The following is a 26,131-nucleotide window of genomic DNA, read 5'->3' on the forward strand; positions in this document are numbered from 1 at the left end:
GTAGGACCTTCACCTCATTAGTATGGATTTCTGTTTCCAATCCAATAGCAGATGGAGCTGAAGCGTTTAAAGATTTACTCTCATGACTTTAAAAAATGGAGCATGAAACCCATTCAAACTTCTGTTTGTAGCACTTCAGAAACTCACTGTCAGGACTGTGCTAAAGGAGGTGAAGACAGTACTCCCTTCCACTCTAAGAGCATGTCTACACTGCCCCATAGTTCAGTAACTCTCCCATGTGGATGCTGCAGGCATGCATTTAGAGGTCCTGAGTACACACTGCTATTCATACCGACTTAGTGCAAACTACAGGGCATTGTAGATATGTCCTTAGGCCCTGATTCCACAAGCTACTTCATTCAATAGCTACTTCATTCAAGCTACTTTCCCCCACTGAGTACAGCAGAGCCCTTTGGCCTATACAGCATATGGAATCAGAGAGGTCACTGCTCATCCAGATAACCACACCTGACCCCCCCACTCCCTCCCGCCAGCTTGTGAGTTTGTTCTCTTGTCTGCTTGTCTTCTCATCCCTCAGTTCATTTTCTAAAATGTATTTTGCTGCTGACATTGCCTTCTTCCTCAGACACCTTCCAGCTCCAGTGTGAAAGTGGGTCACCAGAAGCTACAGTGCTTCACACACAACTGAAGAGATGATGAAAGATAAGAAGTGGCCAGGGGTTTCATGGGCATTTGTAGATAAATGAAGAGGAGGAGGTGGTCACAGGTGGGGTGGAAGTTGGGTTGGGCCTTAGGGCTTGTCTTCACTGCAGAATTAGTTCAAGGTATAACTCAAGTGCTGCCCCAAACTGACTCCCTCCACACACAAAAATCTCTAGCTTGAATTAAACACTGGTGCTTTAAACATGAGCTAGCTGGCCTGTCAAGGGGCGTGGACTGAAGCTCCAGTGCTGCTGACTCGAGCTAGTAGTGCACTGGGAACGCAGCTGCAGGCTGCAGACTTGAGTTAGTACAACTCTTCAGCTGCTAATCCAGTCACTCCAAGTAGGCTAGTTCAAGTGTAGTAACTCAAACTAAATGTTGCTGTGAAGACAAGCCAGTAAGGTCATAAGGTTGGGAATGCCAGCTTCTCTCTGCAAAAAAGATATTTTGTTTTTTAACTCAGGTTAGCTAAACTGAATTAGCTAACACTGGTTAAAATAGCTGTAAAGACACAGCAACTCAGCTCTTAACTCCAGTTAGCAGCTTGAATGCAACTGTAGACAACGCTATAGGCTTTAACGCAAGCTGCTCACCCAAGTTAAAAGCTGAATTGTCACGTCTTCACGGCTATTTTAACCAGTGTTAGCTAATTCAGTTTAGCTAAGCTGATTTAATAAAAACCCTCTTTGCAGTGAAGACATACCTTGGGATCCACATCTGCTGTCCGCATGCTCCTACCAGGCCTTCAAGCTAGCCATTTTTCCCTGTACTTTTTTTCACAGCTATGTCTGCTTACACACTAACTCCATGCCATTTCCCCAAGGCTGACACTTACCAGATCCATACAGTTCTTTCCTGCTTTGAGGACAAAAGGATATATCTAGTCTCTATCTTGGATCTTGAAAATATAGAATACTGAAAAACCTGAAAGCAGCAGACTGTCAAAATGACTTTCCATGACACACAACAAAACCTACCACCAATCGCAGGCAACTGCAGTTTAAGCAGAAAATGGTGTAAGTGCTACACAAGGAGTGAAGGGAATTAATTCACATTTTATTTGGTTTAATGTTGATCCCCTCTCTTTTGTTGTGTACTAATTCTGATGGTATCACTTTTTAGTTGCTGCCAATAAAATACACTTCTTTACAAAAACAAACAAAAATCTCCTATCCTGGAAAGTCCCAAAGCACTCAGAGATAATATGTTGGCCTCCATCCATTGTCTGCTTTAAAGCTTCCTTTGCAGCTTCAATTTACAGCACTCTAATGGAAATAAGGGGAAATCAGCTGAACAAAGATGTCAGATTTCAGCCATAATAATAATACCCAAAAACCCCAGAGTTGTTTCAAGACCAAGAATCTTTTTGATGAATATTTCTCCTCATCTCCAAAAACACAAAAGAAAGCTTACATAAAACTAAACTATATTCTACCATTTCCCCCTCTGGCTATTAACTATGCAGAAAGCTGTGCTGTGAACTGTATCACTGCATGCCTTCCAGAAACTCAGCACCATGGCTTGTCAACTTGTGTAATACTGCCCTCTACTGGATGGAATACATCTCAGCTTCATATTAATGTTTAGCAGTTTCCTTGTGGGGCTGGAAACATCTGCCCCCCTCCACATAAATGGGCTTTGCAGAGAGGTGATTATTTATTACTGAGATAATGTCATAGAGGTTCATGGCATTTTACAAAATCAAGTGAAGACAGAGTCCTCACTTCAAAGAGCTTAGATTGTTTAGACTGAATGACAAGTTTCTCTAATTGAGTTACTCAGCAATAAAAACAGATCTCCTGAAATGATGATCACAGATGACATTATTGCAGAGTTACACAAGGCAAGGGGTGTCTCAAGATACATCAAAGCAGACAGAAAAAGAGTTGGTTCCAAGAGAGAGAGAGACATAGAGACATGTTGCGCGCCGACAGCCAGTTTCCTAGAGCTGTTTCACTGCCTGTATTTATAAACTGAGCTTTTCTAACATGTCTCTGAGAGCATCCACAATCCAATAAAAAAAAATTACATCAGAAACCAACAGGAAAAATATTCTCCCAAAATAAACCATCCCCACAAACCTGACCTCCCACTCTAACACATGCTCAGAAAACTTTTCTTTCTGTTTTTCAGTTTATATGCTGAATGGAAAAAAAATTAAATTAAAAAAAAGCCTAGCACTTCATTCAGTCTAAAGGCCAACAAGCTCAAGTTCTGTCAGACCAGTAGGGGAGAGGAATTCCAGAGAACACCAATTCCTAGAGAGTTACTGTGATATATTCCTTGTTTCCTACACCATCTAACAGACAACCAAATTCTGCTCCAGCCCTAGCTTCCCAATGGCCTTCGGAGACAGCCCCAAGTAAAAGGCATTGCAATGATCTAGTCTTGAAGTCACAGAGGCACTGAATGTTAAGGCAAGATCCTGAATAGAAACCTGGATAACTCCTAGGCATGGTCACTCTGGAATAACTGATATAGACGTGGAATCCAATAGCTTACCCTCAAATTGTCATCTTCTTGAGCAAAGGAAGGTCAAAACTTCTCTATAAGGGGGCATGACAACTTTAGAATACCTCCCCTCCCTGTTCCCTAGCATCCTCTGTATCTTCTCAGGTTTCAGCCTCAGCTAGCTCACCCTCATCCAACTTCCAACCCTAGCTAGGCACTAAGGGTAGAATTCACCCCTGTGTGGAAAGCCAGCACAAGATCTATGAACCACTTATGTCCAATGATCTTGGTTACTTGGTTATGTGATTAAGGCCTTGTGTCTGGCTTCTCTACAGGGGTGAATTTCACTGTATTACAGCAGACACTTCCTCATATCATTTGTTCTTTACTCCTGGGGGAATTCTGCGCCACTGCACAATGCAGAATTTTGCAGAAATTAATGCTGGGCTCACAGAATTTCCTTACCCCCCGCACCGAAATGGGCTGCAGAGATGTTGCAGAGCCCAGCTCACAAATAGAAGACAAGGCCAGGGAGAGTGGGAGGGAGAGGGAACTGGAGGGTTTCCATAAGCTGTAGTTCCCAGCATGGCCTGAAGGAAGGAGGCAACAGTGAGCAGGAAACTCCATGCAAGCCCAGGACCCAGCTTCAGGCTGTTTCTCCCTCTGAACCCCTGGGCTCTAGGACGATAGGGTCTCTAAGTGTCTGGGCTGCAGAGGGGCACAGCTGGGCTCTGGAGGGGAGGGGGCAGAGAAGCAGGAACTGGATTGTCATAGGGATTTAATTCATAGATTCATAGATTATAGGACTGGAAGGGACCTCGAGAGGTCATCGAGTCCAGTCCCCTGCCCGCATGGCAGGACCAAATACTGCCTAGACCATCCCTAATAGACATTTATCTAACCTACTCTTAAATATCTCCAGAGACGGAGATTCCACAACCTCCCTAGGCAATTTGTTCCAGTGTTTAACCACCCTGACAGTTAGGAACTTTTTCCTAATGTCCAACCTAGACCTCCCTTGCTGCAGTTTAAACCCATTGTTTCTGGTTCTATCCTTAGAGGCTAAGGTGAACAAGTTCTCTCCCTCCTCCTTATGACACCCTTTTAGATACCTGAAAACTGCTATCATGTCCCCTCTCAGTCTTCTCTTTTCCAAACTAAAAAAACCCAATTCTTTCAGCCTTCCTTCATAGGTCATGTTCTCAAGACCTTTAATCATTCTTGTTGCTCTTCTTTGGACCCTTTCCAATTTCTCCACATCTTTTTTAAAATGCGGCGCCCAGAACTGGACACAATACTCCAGCTGAGGCCTAACCAGAGCAGAGTAGAGCGGAAGAATGACTTCTCGTGTCTTGCTCACAACACACCTGTTAATACATCCCAGAATCATGTTTGCTTTTTTAGCAACAGCATCACACTGTTGACTCATATTTAGCTTGTGGTCCACTATAACCCCTAGATCCCTTTCTGCCGTACTCCTTCCTAGACAGTCTTTTCCCATTCTGTATGTGTGAAATTGATTTTTCCTTCCTAAGTGGAGCACTTTGCATTTGTCTTTGTTAAACTTCATCCTGTTTAACTCAGACCATTTCTCCAATTTGTCCAGATCATTTTGAATTATGACCCGGTCCTCCAAAGTAGTTGCAATCCCTCCCAGTTTGGTATCATCCGCAAACTTAATAAGCGTACTTTCTATGCCAATATCTAAGTCGTTGATGAAGATATTGAACAGAGCCGGTCCCAGAACAGACCCCTGCAGTACCCCACTCGTTACACCTTTCCAGCAGGATTGGGAACCATTAATAACAACTCTCTGAGTACGGTTATCCAGCCAGTTATGCACCCACCTTATATTAGCCCCATCTAATTTGTATTTGCCTAGTTTATCGATAAGAATATCATGCGAGACCGTATCAAATGCCTTACTAAAGTCTAGGTATACCACATCCACCGCTTCACCCTTATCCACAAGGCTCGTTATCCTATCAAAGAAAGCTAGCAGATTGGTTTGACATGATTTGTTCTTCACAAATCCATGCTGGCTATTCCCTATCACCTTACTACCTTCCAAGTGTTGGCAGATGATTTCCTTAATTACTTGCTCCATTATCTTCCCTGGCACAGAAGTTAAACTAACTGGTCTGTAGTTACCTGGGTTGTTTTTATTTCCCTTTTTATAGATGGGCACTATATTTGCCCTTTTCCAGTCTTCTGGAATCTCTCCCGTCTCCCATGACTTTCCAAAGATAATAGCTAGAGGCTCAGATACCTCCTCTATTAGCTCCTTGAGTATTCTAGGATGCATTTCATCAGGCCCGGGTGACTTGCAGGCATCTAACTTTTCTAAGTGATTTTTAACATGTTCTTTTTTTATTTTATCCGCTAAACCTACCCCCTTCCCATTAGTATTCACTATGTTAGGCATTCCTTCAGACTTCTCGGTGAAGACCGAAACAAAGAAGTCATTAAGCATCTCTGCCATTTCCAAGTTTCCTGTTACTGTTTCTCCCTCTTCACTAAGCAGTGGGCCTACCCTGTCTTTGGTCTTCCTCTTGCTTCTAATGTATTGATAAAAAGTCTTCTTGTTTCCTTTTATTCCTGTAGCTAGTTTGAGTTCATTTTGTGCCTTTGCCTTTCTAATCTTGCCCCTGCATTCCTGTGTTGTTTGCCTATATTCATCCTTTGTAATCTGTCCTAGTTTCCATTTTTTATATGACTCCTTTTTATTTTTTAGATCGTGCAAGATTTCGTGGTTAAGCCAAGGTGGTCTTTTGCCACATTTTCTATCTTTCCTAACCAGCGGAATAGCTTGCTTTTGGGCCCTTAATAGTGTCCCTTTGAAAAACTGCCAACTCTCCTCAGTTGTTTTTCCCCTCAGTCTTGATTCCCATGGGACCTTACCTATCAGCTCTCTGAGCTTCCCAAAATCTGCCTTCCTGAAATCCATTGTCTCTATTTTGCTGTTCTCCCTTCTACCCTTCCTTAGAATTGCAAACTCTATGATTTCATGATCACTTTCACCCAGGCTGCCTTCTACTTTCACATTCTCAACGAGTTCCTCCCTATTTGTTAAAATCAAGTCTAGAACAGCTTCCCCCCTAGTAGCTTTTTCAACCTTCTGAAATAAAAAGTTGTCTCCAATGCAGTCCAAGAATTTGTTGGATAGTCTGTTCCCCGCTGTGTTATTTTCCCAACATATATAATTAACTCTCTACACCTGAGGGATTTTTTGTGTGTGTGTCTGTATTGTTACAGCCATACTTGCTGATGAGTATTTTGAAGTAAATTACCAAAATAATTGAGACTGGCAAAATTATATAGTGTTAGTATGACAAATAACATTTGCAGAATTTTAAAATACTGTGTGCAGAATTTTTAATTTTTTGATGCAGAATTCCCCCAGAAGTAGTTCTTGTACTCGCATTTATGATGCATATTTCATTTTCAAACACCACCCGTAATGCCCTCAATATGAACCATGAAGATCTAACCATTGAAGAGATATTCAGCTATTGTTATTGCTTTCTTTGGATACAGTCATTCTTCACTGGTTGAGGATAAAAGTTTTTAATCAAGCATCAAATATAATGGCAGATACAACATAATGCAAAAAAACAGTTTTGAATTGCACATGAGTTATTCCTTATATATTTCATATCATGTTTTAACCTTACTTCATTTGCTTTTCAGAGATGTGGATCAGTTTAAATCCCAAGAGCACAGTAGAGTTGCCTACGGAAGGAAAAATACTCAAGGAATTTATGTCTGATATGCAGAAAAAGCTTAAACCTGGCAAAGTCTTCAAACATATTAGATAAAGGACTTAGAAAACAGATGCTCCTTCTTCCTAGCAGCCAAGAGCTTCTAATATCCCAACAACTTGTTAATCAACCAACATATGGTACTACTTCGCAAAGTCATACTGGTGTGTTTTGCTATTTACATAGTCTTTTCCTAAGGAACTATTGTTAAAATCCAGCCATTGATGTGGAATCGTGTGATAGTCATTTTTCATCCCCACATTTTTAAATTTATCAGGAAATGAAGAAGTGACTAGAAAGCCATTTTGATTTTTCAAAAGGTTGAAAAGTCTGTCACACATTTAGACACTTATCAAAACCACATTTTCATAGGGCTTCATACAATGCGTGACTTTAATTAAATATATTTTTATAGGAATTAGGTGATTTTTTCACCACTCAAAAGTTGCTGAAAGTACATTAGAATTCACTTCAAAACTACAACATTAAAATGTTGCTAAGAGTTTGTAACCAGATAAATTATTAGTTCAGGTCAAATCTCCACAATCAAGGCAAAATTTTATGTAGCTGGGTAGCATCATTAGACGGTGTCCCATCTTTGAATACACAATAGAGGCCAGATACTAAACTATGATTTTTTTGGCTTGTACTCTAAGATAATGTAAAATAAATCGTTTGTTATTTCAAATAAATTTTTATAAATGTGAATTTTGAACCACTGGACCACCTATTAGCCATATGGTAGACCATACTGTCTCCTGAAGAGCCATTATAGTTCATCTGCAATATGATTCTTGTAACATTCACCTAGTGAAGAAAATAATCTTTTTAAAAAAATTAATCCTAGAAATGTATTTAAATACTAAAATAGCATTGTTCATGCTGTTCTTGCTTCCATCAATCCTCTATCTGTATAATTTACTTACCATCCATCTATTGTACCTTAATGGCTTCTGATATTGTTGTCCGACTTCAATATAGCTCTATTCCACATCCATTTTGTTGTATCCGTATACCCTGCACTTAGTAGATGGCATAATCTCTCTCTAGGGTCTAAGGTAGCTCTTTCAGCTACATTTATATTGTTTGTTCTGCCCACTGACTAATAAAGTAGGAGGGAAAATGCTGAGATTTTTCATTTAAAAATCACTATGAATAATTTTAGGGGTTGGAAAAATCACCACTATGGACACCCAAGCCTGGCAAGCAGGGGGGTTTTAAGCTATTTTTTTAAATTGAAAGAGCCAGAGTCTTTCATATTTTTAATGAAATCTTAGGTTAGATGGTGTAAAAGCAGAGAGATTCACCAGACCTTTCACTGAAGTGAGCTCACACATAGAAATTGCCATTCACCTGCCTCAATGGGTGGGAAACTTGATGGACCCGGCAGCAACTGGGACAGCCTCAGGTTCTAGCAACTCATTGGCTGGCTTGGGGAAGAAGGAAGTCCCCTTCTTTCATTAATTTAAGCCCTAGCGCAAGCCATGTGGAGTCTCTTTTTGCTCCATTCCAGCAACCCCACCCTGTACAAATAGCCTCGGACTGTGTTCTGGAGATGCTGCACATCGCCTGACCAGTCGCCTGTTTTGGGGTCAGGAAGGAATTTTTGCTTCCTATAGGGGCCAAATTGGCAGAGGCCTGCACAGTTTTTTTCTATCCTCACAGCATTTAATAATTAGTGATAGTACTTGGTAAGGGTGTTAGTTTGTCACAACTTGCAGCTGGTTTCCAGTGCAGTTAAAAGCAATGGCTCCAAAAGTAAAAGACTTGAGATTTTAATGATGGGCCTTGTGCTCACGGGATAGGAGAAGACTTTGTGACCTTCACAGGTTGAGGTCCCTCCTTTTAGTACCCCCTGTCACCCATGTGGTATTTGTGAGTGGTAGGACTCAGAAGAACAAGCCGAGTCCTAGGGGTAAGTTAAATAGACTCTATCTCCAGTTATTTTTATGGTAGGAGCCCTGTAACCTGTTCACTGGAACCATTTAAAATGCCTGGTACTTGAGAGTCTGGGTGATGGGGAGAGTCCTCCCCTGTGTTAAGTTTAATAAATTTGTGTCCTGCCCCTTAAAATCCATCCCTGTGTTTGTTCTCATTTGCCACTGTCCACATCAACACCTCTAATGCCGGAAATTATTGGAAACCTTTTGCCGTGGTAGAATCAATCCTATGTGTTAGTTCTCCTTGAGGATTAAAATACAGAACAGATTTGAAACTTTTAGATAAAGCCATTCTTGAGTTATAAATGGACAACTTAATGTTAGAACAATTTTCAGAAGGTGAAAAACACCAACTTTTCAAAGTCTCATAATTGAGAAATAGCATGTCCAATTTAACTCAATTTTTTAATTGTTTTTTTTAGCCTAAACAAAAGAAAAGATGTTCTTTCAGTTTAGAAGGTCAAAATAAGAAAGCTGGCTAATAACTATAATTAGAGCATCACTGTTGGATTGTGTCTCCTTAATGTCAAAATAATAAACATTTTCTGCAAGATTATGAAATCTAAACAAGAGCTCTAATGTAGAAGTTCTCAAACCTTCCATAACATCAACAACATCTTTAATAGAGTGAGAAAGAGTATGTCTGGCTACCTTTTTGCAATCTCATAACACCCGTGTAGCAACTACAGCAATTATTTATATGGAAAAGTAACATTAGGAAAATACTGAATATATTTGTAGTGCTCTTTAATTCAGTAAGTATTTGTTTCATCTCCATTTTCCCATCTTTTCTGGTGCACTCAGTTGGAAAAAAGGGGAATGAGCCAGCACATGTGACCAGCCTGTTCTCCATGGACGTCCAGCAAATGCTCCACAGACTTCAGTTTGCAAGCTTCTGCTCTAATGCATCCCAGTTTTGAAACAGCAGTACAAATGAAATTAAAACATTACTAAATATTTTTAAAATCACAGCAAACTTACTTTAGATTGTTGGACTGTTGGTGCAGTCTAATTTTATTTTTTTTATTTTTTATTTTAACCTTGTTTTACACTTGCCTATAATAGGATGGCAGGTTTTGGAAAGTACACTTCAGTCATCCTGATGCTAGATGCTTGTGTAACCCACACACTTTGTGGGAGTGGTGTTCTGTCCCATCTAGTGGCACCAAGACTGCTTAGAGAGAGTTAAATGAGTCTGCTACACAGCCTTAGCTAATAGACAGTTGACTTTTAGCTCATGCAGTAGAGGCTCATGCACTAAGCTCCACAGGTCCTCGGTTTGATCCCGCTCGATGACCGGGGTCTGTCGGCGTTACAAGTGGGGGCTCATCCGGGATTTCAAATGGGAAGTCTCTGAAGCTTGGGACGCACTTCCTCAGCTAGGGGAAGTATGTAACCCACATGCATTCTGGGTGTGGTGCACTGTCCCCTCTAGTGGCACTGAGACCACTTAGAGAGAGTTAAATGAGTCTGCTCTACAGTTTTAGTTAAGAGGCAGTTGGCTTTTAGCTCACGTGGTAGAAGCTCGTGCACTAAGCTCCAGAGGTCCCAGGTTCGATCCCCCTGCTGACAGCCAGGGTCTGTCACTCTTACACTTAAAAAGAACAGGAGTACTTGTGGCACCTTAGAGACTAACAAATTTATTAGAGCATAAGCTTTCGTGGACTACAGCCCACTTCTTTGGATGCATACAGAGTGGAATAAATATTGAGGAGATATATATATATACACACATACAGAGGTCAAAGTATTTTGCAGACAAACTCTGGTGTTAGATCAGGTGTGAGAGTCCAAACAGCACCAATTTGGAGAATAAAAGGAGGGAGTGTCCTTTGAGGCAGTGGAAACTACAGTCAGGAACCAGAGATTTGGCAGGGAAAGCCTATGAACAGCCAAGATTGGGGCGAAAGCTTAGGTTGACATTTCTGTTTTATGGCGGTTTTCTTAAATCAAAAATAAAAACAAAGGAGACAAATTTGGATTCTGTACACAAGGTATATATTCTGTTTGGAGAGGGGTAGGGACTTTTTATGTTTTTATCATAATGCACAGTTATGGCATGATAAAAAATAACCACTTAAATAAACCATTTATGAAAGCTTGTTTACCAGCACAAAGACTGCATCACAATTTTATTGTTTCATAGGCAGCATGGTAACCATCCCATTTCTATAAAAACAAGTTAACTGATTTTATATTTGGCAATGTCTAATATATTTTTAAAAGGCTTTATGATCCTATTAAAGTACTGAGAATTGATCGCCAATTTTCTTTGATGACTCAAAGGATTAAGAGAGCATTGCTGCTCTCTGAAAGTATGGAATTTGGCTCTTACTTGATTCAAGAGTTGAAATCTGGGATTTTGGCTTGCAAGATTGTTTTGGATTTTATGCTTTTAGTATTTCAATATAAAGAAAAATACAGCAAACTGAAAAGTAGGGCAAAGTAAATCTTCAAACTATAAATTGCAACATCTGCTTTACTAGACATTTGAAAAGTTTTCTAAACTCATATAGTTGGAAGAGAGTCTGGTCTAGTCTAGGTTGTTTATTCATTATTAAACATTGATCAAATCTATTTTATGTTATATAAAATTACACCATACAATTCTCTATGTTGCTTACCTGCAGATAGATTACAAACTCCTGCAAGCAGGGACTGAGAGCACCTTTGCATTTGTACAGCACCTAGCATGATGGGGTCCTATATCCTGACAGGGGCTTCTGGATGCTATCCATGAATGCACAGAAAACAGCCACAAGAATGATTAAAGGATTAGAAACCTGCCTTAATAGTGATAAACTCGAGAAGCTCAATCTACTTAGTTTAACAAAGAGAAGGTTAAGGGGTAACCTGATCAGTCGATAAGTACCTACATGGGGAACAAATATTTGGTAATGGGCTCTTGTCTAGCAGACAAAAGTATAAGAAGAGCTTATGACTGGATGTTGAAGCTAGACAAATTCAGACTGGAAATAAGGTGTAAATTTTTAACAGTGAAAGTAAATACCCATTGGAACCAAGAGTCCTGATGGATTCTCCATCACTGGCAATTTTCAAATCAAGATTGGATGTTTTTCTAAAAGACATGCTCTAGGAATTATTTTGGGGAAGTTCTATAGCTTTTGTTATACAGGAGGTCAGACTAGATGATCAGAATGGAACTTTCTGGCCTTGGAATCTGTGAATCTAGGCAGGGGTTCTCAGGACAAATTTTTTGGTGGCCTCAGAGTGCGGCCACCAATTCTTGCTGGTGACCGCTCTCACACTTTTTCCTAAAACACTTAATTAGCTTTAGGAAAACCAAATAAATATGCACATACACATGTCCAAATCATAGTAATTTATTTATTGCTAGCTAGCAAGTCCATTGTGAAAAGTGATATTAACAAACATACAAGTATCACTTTTCACAGCAGACTTACTCAGCCCTGGCAAACCTAGGGACAAATTAAGCTCCGGGTGAGGGGTTGGGGGAGGCAAGAGGGGCCAGGGATGGGGATGGGTGGGGACCCAGGGAAGCATCAGGGAGCTGGAGCCTGAAGCCCCATAGCCAGAGCCTGAAGCCCCATGGCCAGCGGATGGGGCCTGGGAATGGAGCCTGAAGCCATGTGGCTGGAGCCTGGAACCTATCATCACGCAGCCGGAGCCTGAGGATGGAACCTGAAGCCCCATGGCCAGAGCCTGCCACCCCAAGGCTGAACCCCAAAGCCTGAGCTCCACCACCACTGGGAAGATGGGGAAATCACTAGCTGCCTGTCCTCCAGTGTTGTGCCCCAGGTGTCTCCAGAGGGGGGCGGGGCCCAACCCCTGTTGGTGGCCCCAGCAACTAACATCAAGGCAGTGCATCCAGGAGCAACAGGGAGGGGAGGGGCCGCTACTTTACCCCCTTCCCCCAATCACAGCCCAGGAGGCTGTGACTGCAAGAAAAGCCCCTGGTGGCCGCATGCAGCCACGGTGGCAGCATTTGAGAAACATTGATATGGAAATGAAGTATAATAATCCCTTCTTAGTAAAATGTTTAGTTCCCATCTAAACAAATTCAGTCATAAGTCTTGTTCAGTGTCCACATGAATGAACCTGTATCTGTCTAATAACTATAGCACAAATAGTCTCTGACATAGGCACACATGCTACAGCAGCCTTTGAAAGAAGCTGTTTGATGTGCAAGATTAAAAAAAAAAGTCTTGTCAGCCATGCTTGGTTTTAGTTTATTGGGGGAGGTGGGAGAAGAAACAACTCCTTTTGCTGGCTAACACGTGCGAACGGTGATAAATGTCAGAGGCCGGCACACTGGCGCATAAGAGCAGCTTCAATGTGTAAAATAAACACTGGCAGCTTGAAGGCAATGTCAGAGGATGTTTTGATAAATTACCTGGCCTAGTTTGTTTTTTCAATCTCACTTTTTCTTATTTGTTTTATTTATTTATTCTGCTGCAACCCGAAAAAATAAAAAGATCCCCACACTAAAAAACCCTGGCACCTTCAAAGGTGTAGCAAACTTATACTTCCCAGAGTTTAAACTCTGTGGGGCAGACTTCATAGTGTGTGTGTGCGTGCGTGCATGTGAGTGAGTGAGACAGACAGACACAGAGAACAATTAATGATAAAGTCACAGGGATGAAAGCAAATGTCATACCAGGAGGCAAGGAGGAATGCAGAACTGACTGCATGGGATTTTGAACCTGTTCTGATTTTTACCCAAGCTGTTTACCTGCTCACACTGAAAACAGTACAAATTGCTTATGCCATTAGGACAGATGTTTCTGAATAAGGTCAACAAATATTTATTCATGTATCATCTTGCTGGTTTTCAATTAAGCTAAGAGAAAAGTATAGCTATGTGAACACTAACTTTAATAAGGTCACATCCAATCAGTTATCCTGGGCTTGCTTAGAGGGATGGGTATATTGCATTGACTCTTTAATAGATATTTGAACAGAACCATCTGACTCACCAAGGCACCCAAAAAGAATCTGAACAATCTAAGAAGAATGTGGATGTTATAGGTGCAGAGTACTGATAGTACTGGTCTCCTTTCATCCTGGCTCCTGGATATTGAAGCGTATTCCAAATGTCTCAGCCAAGCACCTAGGCAGCCTGTCTTGATGTTTTACATTAATGTGCAATAGGTGTATTTTTTTTCATAAAATATTACATCATTCCCAGATCCCCAGACCGTTTTTCTACTGAGTTCACTGTAATTATACACAGTATTTGCCACGCCCCTTCCCCCAAGAAAGCAGGTAAATCGTTTTAGATTTACAGCTCAGGCAGCTTAATTTGCAGATAAAATCAAGCTGCACAGAATCAAAAGCTACATACTGAACTTTTAACTTACTTAACTATCATCCTTCTCCAACAAAGCCTTCTGCCCCAGCTATCAGCAAGAAAAAGTGAATTTCCTCCTTTTTAGACTATTCTCGACATGGACTTCAATAAGTCTTCCTTTTCAAGTTAGCTTTCAACAGCAACAGGAAGCTAATTTCAACCCTACACTCATCCACTGGCAGGAACACCACACACACATACGTTTTTGGCTGCAGCTTCTCTACAAGTTAGCATAGCAACAGAACTTAAGAAAGAAGATCTCTGAGCTTTGAACAAACTGTTTCCAAAACACTTCACAACTGCAGAAGCATGAAGTTATGGCACAGTGCTTACTCTCCTTTCCTCTCAGTTCCAGAAAAGGTCTTTGTTGAGATCAGTTTTAATAAGGAAGTCAGTCTTCCCTGACCTGTGGATGTATACAACTGTACTCTTATAAATCAGTCCTGATAAATAATCCAGCAACAGTTTATGAAGGGTAATAAGGGAGAGATTGCCTCATCTCCAGAATGTTAAACAAACATTAAATTAAGCCAAAACAGCTGCATCGACACGGTCAACTAAAGCCTCCCACTACTGCATGAGCAAGAATGGTTAATAAACAAAGGACTCCGGTCTTTTTACCACTGTGTACTAACCCTGCTCAAAGAAGGTCTCACTGCAGGGCAAAGCAAGAAAATATGTTCCACAACCCTTTTAACAGCTGGCTTTAACATGTGAACTACACAATCCAGAGGAGCCTTGATTTTAAGAATGCAGTGATGTGGAAACCCAGTCAACCCCTAAACAATCTACTGGACTCTTTACTGTGGTCAATATTCATCTTTATGTCTGAGCATACACAGCTGTCCAGTTCTACAGGAAAATGTAACATTTCACATCAACTAGCAATTCGTTGTGTCTAGTAACAGAAAAATAGGCTTGAACCCCTACAAGCAATGCACATAATGATCAGCATTTTAGTCTCTCTCCCCCCATTCCTCTAAATCCTCTCCTGTGTTAAAAGATGAAGAAGGGGCCTCTGGAGGAACAAATATCCATGAGGATCTTCTAATGGAGATGCCCCCACATTATATGATAACTTCTCTTGTTCCCTAGCAGAGAGAGCCACAGGGCACATTTGCAAATCTGGTGTAACCCAGGAGATGTGGGATCTGGTGTAAGCCACGGTCATCTGTGGAGCGGCTCTGTATCTCTGCCCTGGTATTCACCTTTTCCAGCTCCACTAGAGCTGTGCTATGAGGGAATCAGGGCCAGCCTGAGAAGACTATATGGAACAATTCGTATCTTTTGTACGAATACTGGTAACGAATCCATGGGGAGAAGGAGGGCACCACCTGTGAAGACAACCCTCCATATATAGATATATGACAATTTGACCAACTGAAATCTAAGATACTTTGAGAACAACATGCTAAATTGAAGTTGATCCCTGAATCAAAGCGTCATTCTAACAACTACTTTTTAAAATGGGAAAATGCAGAGTATAGGCAGATGCTCACCAAACACAGAGGCAGTGATAAACTAGAAACAGAAATGTAGAGAAACAAAATATACAGGCAACCCAGAAAGAACCGCACTATTATCAATGTGACGAAGGGGAGAGAGTTGCAACTGAAAAATATTTTCCCCGTGGTGTAGAAAGTATGAAGAAATACAGAAAAGATACTTCCTCAAATTATCTGACAAAGTAAGAAATCTTCCACTAAAGAGCAAGGAAATAAAACAGAGCATACTTCTAGGACAAGTCAAAGAGACAGCAGAAATGACTTGACAATGTGCGACTACCAGCTATCTGTTTTGCATGAATGCTACTACCAAATGGACTCAAAGTACAAACATTCACTGATATGCTGAAGCCTTATCCTAGGCTGATACTTGGTTGTACTTTATTTAACATTGGCAACATTTGTCTCTCTTGTAACCTCAATAAAATATGGTACACATCAATTCAGATTATGATTATTTCATGTGAGAAAAAAAGGTAACACCTCAGGCTAATTTGATTTCCATACTAAAATCTAGGATTTTCTAAATATTGTGCTAAATGCCAACACAACTAAATACAAGATATAGGCTGCACCTAAAATCCTATATAAAAACTGCAATTTAAAGCAGTGAAAATATATTTCAATTATGTCCTTTACTAGATCCTGGCTCAACCAATCTTGTAAACTGTGCCATTAAGGTACATCAAAGAATTTATGTATTTATTTATTAATAAAAGACATAAATAAATAAAGGAGATGTGTTCTTAGCAAGTTACCAGAAAACTTAAACAGACGCGTTTAATATAATATGGGGTTTTCTGCTGTCAATAAGAAATATTCACTGCAGTCTCATAGTATTAAAGACACACTTAGATAAAGAACAAGAAAAATAGAAAAAAGGATTAAGGTCCAAAGGCCAGAAAAAGCCTATTTTATAGTATTTACAATGCATTTAAGCCAGTGAGGTAAACAGAATAGAATTCTTACCTAAAGGAAGACAGACTGCTACTTTCTCTGTCAGAAAGTTTACCAATTGTTTATCTAGGAAGCAGAGGGAGAGGGGGGCGGGAAAGAGAAGGAGTTACTACACCCTGATATGGAATTATTTTTGAAGAAGTAATTCTGCAGTCTACAAGGAATCTCAAACACTCACAAGTATCCTGTGCAGATTAATGTACTGCACAGAAAAGGTGCAAGTATCAGTGTAAAGACCTACATCTATTTCAGTACATTTCAATTAATTCTTTTCTTACCTAAATGTTAATCTTATAATAGCAGTTCATTTTTTACACTTCTGGTTTCCATCCTCCTTACAACATGCACAGCTGTATATTTATACAGCACCAAAATCTATATCTTAGACAACGTGTGCTTACATATTTTATAATATAACACAAGCAGTATTTAGATTTTGACTGTGAATCAGAGGACATACATAGTGAGTGCACAGATAAGGATTCAGTATTCTACAATCTTTATGATATCAATCGCAAGGGTCATTATCCTGCCTAAATATACACGCTCATTATTATTATTATTATTATTATTTATTTGTTTATGGCAACATTCACGATGTGCTACATGCTTTCTATACATTCAAGAAGGGATGGTGTCTGCTCCAAAGAGCTCAAGTCTCAGACCAGACAGAGGTAGGTGGAAGGGAACAACAGGAAAGTTTTATACACATCAACTCAATTCATGGCAAATTGAATGGCAGCAACAGGTCTTTAAAAGGGACTGTTTAAATTTAGACAAAATACAGCCTTGCAGGCAGATGAGTTCAAGGAGCTACCTTGCACAAGAGAATGCATGGGCGAAGCTGACAAAGAGGAGGACAAGCCTGAGAACATGGGCAGACCAGTGAGGGGGAGAATGATGCAAAGCTTGACAAGGGAGGTTAAAGAGAAGAGAGCTGAGACATGTAGAGCTTTGAAGGCGGTAACAAGAAACGTAGAGAACAGTGGATGGAGGAGTCAATGGAGGGATTCTGGGAGGGCAGTGACATGATCTAATTGATGGGCAAGGAAGATGTCCTGAAGCTAAACATAAAGCTTAGGTCACTATTAGAATTGCACCACAAATGGAGTCTCCAATCCAGACTTCCTGGAATTCTGGGGGAAGCTTCATGAATTCCCTAATCTGACCCCGACCATACTGTTTGGGTTTTATGCTGGATTCAAAATCTGAGGGGCTTCATTCCTGATAATGCTTCGTATAATAATTGCCATTTGTTTCTAGCAGTGTCCACAATGCTCTAGACATCTTACAAACACAGAAGGAGGTACAATTGCTGCGCTGAAAAGCTGACAGTCCAAAAAGTCAAAACAGAACGAACAATAGAGAAATGAGAACAACATAAAAGTAACATGGTCAGTTAGGGACTGGCCATGTTCTAATAATAGACAATGTATCATTTTAATACAAATATTTATATATATATATATATATATACACACAATATATATACACACACACACCCAAGTATCCAACAACCTCACTAAAATCAACCAGTTAGCTACCTGTAGGAGTCACAGTAGAAGTGGGTCTTCAGACAGGACTTGAATGCAGGAGAAAAGCGGTTCAATACAGATGTTTACAAGGATGTTCCATGTGATGAGGGAGGCATAGAAGATAGGCCAAATCTCCCAAGGTTCCCATTATTTAGTGCCAAAATTTCACAGGAGCTGTATGACCTGATTTGAGCTCAGACCAAAATTTATCCTTAACCTATTATGAATCTGAACCTCACTTCCGCATCCCATTGCTGCTATTTATTCTATAGCACAATAGATCTGCATAGCATTTTATGGCCAAAGTAAAATGACGGGCCCCAACATAGAGAAGCTTACAATCAATATTAGGGCTTTCTCCTGTTGTAGTAAATTGAAGTTTTTCCATTGACTTCAAAGACAGCAAGATCAAGGACTAATTTAAACTGAGGACACTGAGTATGGGCAAAAAAAAATGCGTGCGGGGAGGGGGAGAGGTGAGGGAGCAGGAAGAGGATGGAAAAAGGAAAGAAGTCACAGTAGGAGAGAGTTATAGTGAAAGTGTAACAAAGAAGTATGCCTTTGTGATGTACACAAATTGTTGGGAGGATATTTTAAATAATATGAGTATTTTTAACATAATATATATTATATTAAAGTTTTGAAAGGAGCAAAGACAGGCAGGAGTGGGAGTGGGAGTTAGTGGTAAAAGGCTGATCACCTGTGAGTTGTAGGTGTAGAAATTATCACTGACACTTTAAGAGTAGATATACCAGTAAGTCACACAGGGATAGGATGAAAAAAGTAGGGGACCCTGGATCCTTGAGGCACACTAGCAAAGTGGAAAAGGAGCAGAAACAGACCCTGAGGGAGCAGAAGCTGTGTCTGAAGCAGCAGGAGGCAATGAGTAAGTCCAGAACTGCAAAATCCCAGGAATCATTAGGAAAGGGATTGATAAAACAGAACTTATCATAATACCACTATATAAATCTATGGTACTTGAATACTGCATGCAGTTCCTGTCACCCCATCTCAAAAAAGATGTATCAGAATTGGAAAAAGTAACAGAGAAGGGCAACAGAAATGATTAGAGGTATGGAACAACTTCCATACAAAGAGATTAAAAAGACTGGGATTGTTTAGCTTGGAAAAAGAGATGATTGAGGGTGGATATGATAGAGGTCTATAAAATCTTGAATGGTGTGGAGAAAGTAAATAAGGAAGTGTTATTTACCACTTCACATAACACAAGAACTAGGGGGTCAGCCAATTAAATTAATAGACAGCAGGTTTAAAACAAACATAAAGAAGTACTTCTTCACACAACACAGTTGACTTGTTGAACTCATTGCCAGGGGACACTGTGACAGCCAAAAATATAACTGGGTTCAAAAAAGAATTAGATAATTTTAATGGAGGATAGGTCCATCAATAGCTATTGGCCAAGATGGTTATGGATGCAACCCTATGCTCTGGGTGTCCCTAAACCTTTGACTGCTAGAAGCTGGGACTGGATGAGAGGGGATGGATCACTTGATAGGTTGCCCTGTTCATCCATGCTCAAGCATTTGGCTCTGGCCACTACTGGAAGAGAGGATACTGTGCTAGATGGACCATTGGTCGGACCCAAATGGCCATTCTTATGTTCTAAAGAAAGAGAAGGATGAGAGTCTAGTAGTAATTAAGTATCAGAGGGGTAGCCGTGTTAGTCTGAATCTGTAAAAAGCAACAGAGGGTCCTGTGGCACCTTTAAGACTAACAGAAGTATTGGGAGCATAAGCTTTCGTGGGTAAGAACTTCACTTCTTGCATCTGAAGAAGTGAGGTTCTTACCCACGTATTGGGAGCATAAGCTTTCTTCTGTTAGTCTTAAAGGTGCCACAGGACCCTCTGTTGCTTTTTAGTAGTAATTAAAATACCATGTTATATTCTCAGATATACTAGGCATGTTGGAGATCAAAATTTAGTCACCTATAGTAGAATTCCCTCTAAACCCCCATGCCTTCATAATCTGCAGTGTCAGGCACTCTTGTTTGCAGTTTCAGATGAAGGTCTACAGACTGAATGGGTAACACACCTAAACTATCTTCTCTACTCTGCTGGAAAAGTAATCCCCTGGTGAAGCACAGTGGCACAATAGTGTGGAAAGTTTGCACAGTTGCTGCCAGTGTGATAATGGTTCTGTGATAGATTAATAGTACTGAAGATTAACTAACACCTTGTGGGACCACCAACATTAACTCTGAAAACATATGGGTTTGATCATGTGGTCTTTTTCCCTTTTTTTGTGCGCGCTACACTATTGATAATGTACCTCCATACTGGGCAATAATTTATCATCAGGATTTTAGAAGAATAACTAAAAGGGAAGAAACAACTTCAGAGCCCTAGAAGGAGCAAAAGGCAAGTGGAAAGGAGTTAAGGAAAAAGGAACCACAAAAACCTAAAAATAGAGGATTCAGTAGGAAGTTCCTGTAGAGAGATTTGATCTGCTATTGTATTCAGATCCTGGCATTACAAGTTAAGGTCTAGAAGAAGTCATCATCTTTAATACATCATCTCCTTCCTACTGTTCCTTAGAGCAAAGAAGCTGATTAAACATCCTGCCACACTCTGGTAACCCTAACAGTACATTTTTTCATTTCACACTGTAAAAAGTCAGTTACATGTTAAATTGCTCTTCTCTTTGCAAATTTACACTAACCATTATAAAACTTAGTAACAGTTGCACTTTTGGTCTTTTCAACCAACCATGAAAGCATTAAAATGTAGCATCAGACAACCAGTTACACACACACGTTAGAAACAAATATTTGCCTCTCTTTAAAGAGCTTGACTTTTACATTAATTTAGTTAAGCTGCAGTTCTTCACATCTTCACACCTTTTCTTTCTTTACATCCACATGAGATGAATGGCGGTGAGATCCCATTATAAATATTTAACCTGTCTTGATCTCATAACTTTGTTAAATAGGATAAAGAGCAGATGTTTTAGACAGGGATCTTGGTGATACAGTGCTACATTTCCTTCAAAATGTAATTTTAAATTTGTTTTTTGAAAAAAGTATAGGGCTTTTAAATGGAGCAGGAAGAGGATGGAAAAAGGAAAGAAGTCACAGTAGGAGAGAGTCCCAAGACCTGAAGACCAGCAGGATGGGAGAGGAAAACACCTACAATGGGGCACAAAGCAACCCCACATATCAGCCATGAGGAATCAGACACAAAGAACTTCTGTAACCAGCAGGGCCCTAGGAAACTAAAATCTGCAGCAGCGGTAGCCAGAGTTGCTGCACTAGCAGGACAGCGAGTTAGTGGCCCAACCAGACCTACACCTGATCCAGTACTCAGGGTAAATTTTTTTTTAAATGAACTGTACCTCAAAAACATTTGTAAGAATTTTCTTCAAAAGATTTACAGAAATATTCTCTCCTTTGCCTGCAGAGTACATACAGTATTTTTCAGCCCAAAGGATTTTCCCCACGTTAAAATCATAGGGAATTACAATGGAAAATAGTTGCAACCTCAAACGTGATGAGGAGGCTACCACCTTTCTATATCACAATATATTTTTGTGTACGGAGAGATGGTTAGCAATTCTCTCTCCTTTCTTGGGGGATGGGTTGTAAAATGCTGGATTTTTTTTTTTTTTAAGTACACCTCTACCTCGATATAACGCTGTCCTCGGGAGCCAAAAAATCTTACCGCGTTATAGGTGAAACCGCGTTATATCGAACTTGCTTTGATCCACCGGAGTGCGCAGCCCCGCCCCCCATGGAGCACTGCTTTACCGCGTTATAGCCGAATTCATGTTCTATCGGGTCGCGTTATATCGAGGTAGCGGTGTACTTAACTATTTTCCCCCCAAGAGTGAGGCTTCTGTCCCTGAAAATTGTCAACTTGTGGAGCATAAAGCCTGCAAGGATTCTGTAGCTCAGCTTGATGTTCTAGTAATAGGGCGGGAGGGAAAGGTTTAACCACAAATTGCATTGGAGAACTCTGAAATGACAAATTTGAGAAAATATATTTCTATGTATTATATCAGAAAATTAAGCAATCATTTTTCTGCTCTTCTGGGTTTGTGGCAATATTAATCTGCTATGAGTTAGAGCAGTTCAATTTAAGTGTTTTTTGATGTTGCCCCTGGAGGAGACACTACAAAAAAAGCTCTAGAGTTAATATTTGAGCTTTTCTGCAAAATCTTCTGCAATAATACATATAATTAAGTGTGCAGCAGTGATGGCAGGCAGCAAAAACCCTATACAACTATGGATTTACCTCTGCTTTCCTTCAGGTAGAGCTGGAGGGCTGGGACACTTGGCCAGTATGTACAGTTCTCCCTGGCTTATGTCAGGAATGAATTTGAAAACGTGAACATAAAGTAAACTTATCTGTATTCATTTCTCAATGAGTTTGGTCTGTTGAGCAGGGAGGATGGTAAGACAGGGATTGATGATTAGGACATCTATATTAACAATTTCCAGCACATTTTTATTTATTATTACTCAGCTCATATCATTATATGGATTTTTTATTTTATTTTATATTTTACTGTCAGTTTGTATTCTGAAATGGCTTGATTCTTTACTAGATGTTTTATTAATCAATAAAATGCAAAGAATCTGACACAATAGCCCTGACTCACGTCTGCAGACAGTGCATTTTTGACTGTTTACATTTAATCTGTCTCATCTTGTCCCCTGTCTATGTTGATTTAGTGGTATTCAGGCCCAAAAGCAGGAGCAACCCTCCCAAATTGGCAGTCAGTATTGAAGGACTAGGTGGACTCTTTTTCATTAATGTTAGAAATCATCCAATCCGAACTCACATAGCCCCATATCATCCCCCTCCTGTCCAGTATGCTGCCATCTTACTTGGTCCATCCCTGGTTCTTGGAAGAGATGTGTTTGAAAAGCTCTGTTCACAGGCCAAAATACATCAGTATGAAATATAGCAACAAAGTCCACTTTTCTGGTCACACTTTTCTAACAAACTGGTCCAAGAGAAAATCCTAGACCAGTGAGCTCAGGCTTACTGTATATGTCAGTGATAATGTCTTCTTATTGTTCCCCATTACTTTTTAACTGTAAATACAGAATACAGAAAAAATTTCCTCTCAATTCAAACTAAATGTTTACTATTCACTAGCATTAGTAAGTGCCCAACCCACTGAAGACTAAAACTAGAAATTGTCATACATTGTAATAATAATGATGAGTACAGTATGCTATATTTATATATCATTTTCAACTAGAAGCAATCTAAAACATGTATAATACCCTATGCTTTTTTTTTTAATTGATGATCACTCACCCCCTACAGAAATGAAGTGACCTCTGGGTTGCAATGTGGCTGCTGTTCTGTACTAGATTCACTGTACATTGTTTTTTAGGAAGGGAAATTAATAATAATAATATATAGTTGTCATACAGCACTTTTCATTAGTAGATCTCAATGCACTTTACAAAGCAGGTCAGTATCATTTTCCCCATATTACAGAGGCAAAGAGAAGTGAAGTGACTTGCCAAAGGTCACCCAGCAGACCAGTGGCAGAGCAGCCATGTGAAACCACAGGGGGATTTATTCTCTCTCTTTCTCAAACACACACACACAAAACATATGCAACCATGTAATTACCCAGACTGGAATTAGGCCAAGTCACCAGCATTAAAGTACCATGGGAACTTTAACGGGGAGTGGTGAGGGACTCTGTTTTAGGTCTGACCCAAAAGGCAACTATAGTTAAAGCAATACTACTGAATGTACAACACAGTTTAGCTAAAAATTATCAGTGCAATATATGGAAGCAAAAAATTCTATTATTAGGCCCTATTTGGAGCCTGTGACCCAGGTTCATCCTGGAGTTCAAGCCCTGATAATCAATGTGCTTGAAGCTCATCCTAGTGGATAATAGAAAATTCTGCTCCATTTCCTCTGGGACTTCATGCTCATTAGTCACAGCATACCAATTAAAAGCTTTGTTAGAAAACTAGAGGAATGTGACATAGCACATGTACAGACCAGGAAGCTTCTTTCACATATAACATGGATGAATGGCTTTGTATGGAACGCCAAGCATCACATTAGTAGGTCGTGTGCATCAGCATGCAAGATCAACAAAAGAAGCACAAGAATTTTTAAGTCAGCACTCTTAGTAAGCAACTGTTTTTAATTCTGACTGATAAGAATTCAAATATTTTCCACAGCCAACATCTTTCTTCTCGCCAAAGCAATGTTAAAGAAAACTTTTTTTAAAAAATGCATTCTTATGTGATAATCCTAAAAAAAATATTAAACATGACCTCTGGCTATTGACCAGATTCTTTCCTTAGCTGTCAGAGGTGAAGTTGGGGTTCATGCCCTGGCAAACTGCTTATGAACTAGAACAACATCTATTTTCAAAAGGGATTATTGCCATTATAAACCACTGTCAAGTGTTTGTAACAGCAATTCTTAATTAAGAAAATAACAGGACTCAGCGTCTGTGCTCAGATCATGCAGCTAACAACTGACTCTGCCTCAATCAAAACAGAATGGAATACAACACACATGCAGATTTATTTTTGTAATGATTTGTGTTTGAGATCTAAACTAAAATATTTAATGTAAGACTTTAAAAATAACCATTGGAAACATCTGCCAAAAAATTTACATTACATTTTTATGAACCCCGGGATTTTATTTCAGCATTTCCCTATAGCAAATCTGTTGCTTCCAGAGAGGTCTTAGGGTTAACATCTCATATTGGCAGTGTGCTATAAACCTTAGTGGAGGCAATAAACTCCACCTTTCAACTTATATTTTCATTTCTACAATTCAGAGGCAGGATAATGGTGCTGTTTTGCATATTTTTATACTACAGACAGAATATTTTGCAAAATATTCCATATGTGACACATATCATCACAAATTATGTTATTGCGCCTTGAGAGATGCATCACAGAAATATGCACAGGATATAAGCTGATTTTGTAGCATGAGAGGGCCTTTGAACCTCTGGGGAGAGTGCAGGCAGAAAGGCTGTGCAGGGGACTCTTAGAGCTGGCTAATGTCTAAGGAGGGTGTTGGGGTTGGCTGGGGCAGGGCTTCTGGAGCCACAAAACTTCCACACATAAGCTCTAGAGTGGTGGTGACCGCTATTCTAGTCTGTTGGTTGTAAAAGTGGAGGAGCTTTGCCACCTCACAGACTGAAGGATGGGCCACAAATTCATTCCCTACTCTAATCTTGACAGGATCCCACACTGAGTATGGTGCGAGTTTCACTCTTTTACTAGGGTTACCATTCGTCCGGATTCCCCCGGACATGTCCGGATTTTTGAGCTAAAAATAGCATCCGGGGGGAATTTGTAAATGTCCGGACTTCCCCCCCACACATGTAGAGTGCGCGCGGCTAACAGGGCAGCCGACCGGATGGTGCCACTTACATGGGGCTCCGACAGCCAGAGAGAGCCCCTCCTCCCCCCTGCAGCAGAGCTCACTCCCTCCCTCCCTGCATTTGCAGATCGCCTCCGGCAGTCTGGAGCTCCTCCTCCCCGGCTCCCCAGCGTGCCGGGATGAACGGCTCAGGCAGTTCCTGAGCAAGCTCACAGAGACCTTAGGCGAACCGAAGGCCAACAACAAGGGAGCCAGGGGGTCGGAGAAGGGGCAGGGAGGTTTTGGATGGGGCTGTCAATAGACGGGGGGGGGGGTGGTCGGAAGTTCGGGGGGGGCTTTCTGGGGGAGGGTGTGGATAAGGTTTTGGGCAGTCAGGGTACAGGTAGGGGGTAGGGTCCTGGGGGGCAGTTAGGGAGGGGGGTCTTAGGAAGGGGCAGTTAGGGGATAAGGAACAGGGAGGCTTAGGTAGGGGGTGGGGTTCTGGAGGGCAGTTAGGAGCGGGGGTCCCAGGAGGGGGCAGTCAGGGGACAAGGAGCAAGGGGGGGATTGGGAGTTCTGGGGGGGGTTGTCAGGGGGCAGGAGTGGGGAGAGGGATCGGAGCAGTCAATGGGACAGGGAGCAGAGGGGTTTAGATGGGT

The 26,131-nt window shown here is 40.6% G+C and overlaps 1 protein-coding gene across 15 annotated transcripts in view; it reads right to left on the reverse strand.

The window, feature by feature from the left end:
* Positions 1-26,131, reverse strand: part of KIAA1217 (KIAA1217 ortholog) — a 518,496-nt gene that overhangs the window by 271,187 nt on the left and 221,178 nt on the right. Inside the window, exon 1 of one of the 15 annotated variants that reach the window (XM_034760250.1) lies at positions 16,622-16,671. The exons of the other annotated variants lie outside the window; for them this stretch is intronic. The gene's annotated coding sequence lies outside the window, so the exon portion shown is untranslated. Of the gene's footprint in view, positions 1-16,621; positions 16,672-26,131 lie in introns of those variants that run through there. 15 annotated transcript variants of the gene reach the window in all.

The sequence above is a fragment of the Trachemys scripta genome, chromosome 2, assembly GCF_013100865.1.
Source record: "Trachemys scripta elegans isolate TJP31775 chromosome 2, CAS_Tse_1.0, whole genome shotgun sequence".
Lineage (NCBI taxonomy): Eukaryota > Metazoa > Chordata > Testudines > Emydidae > Trachemys > Trachemys scripta.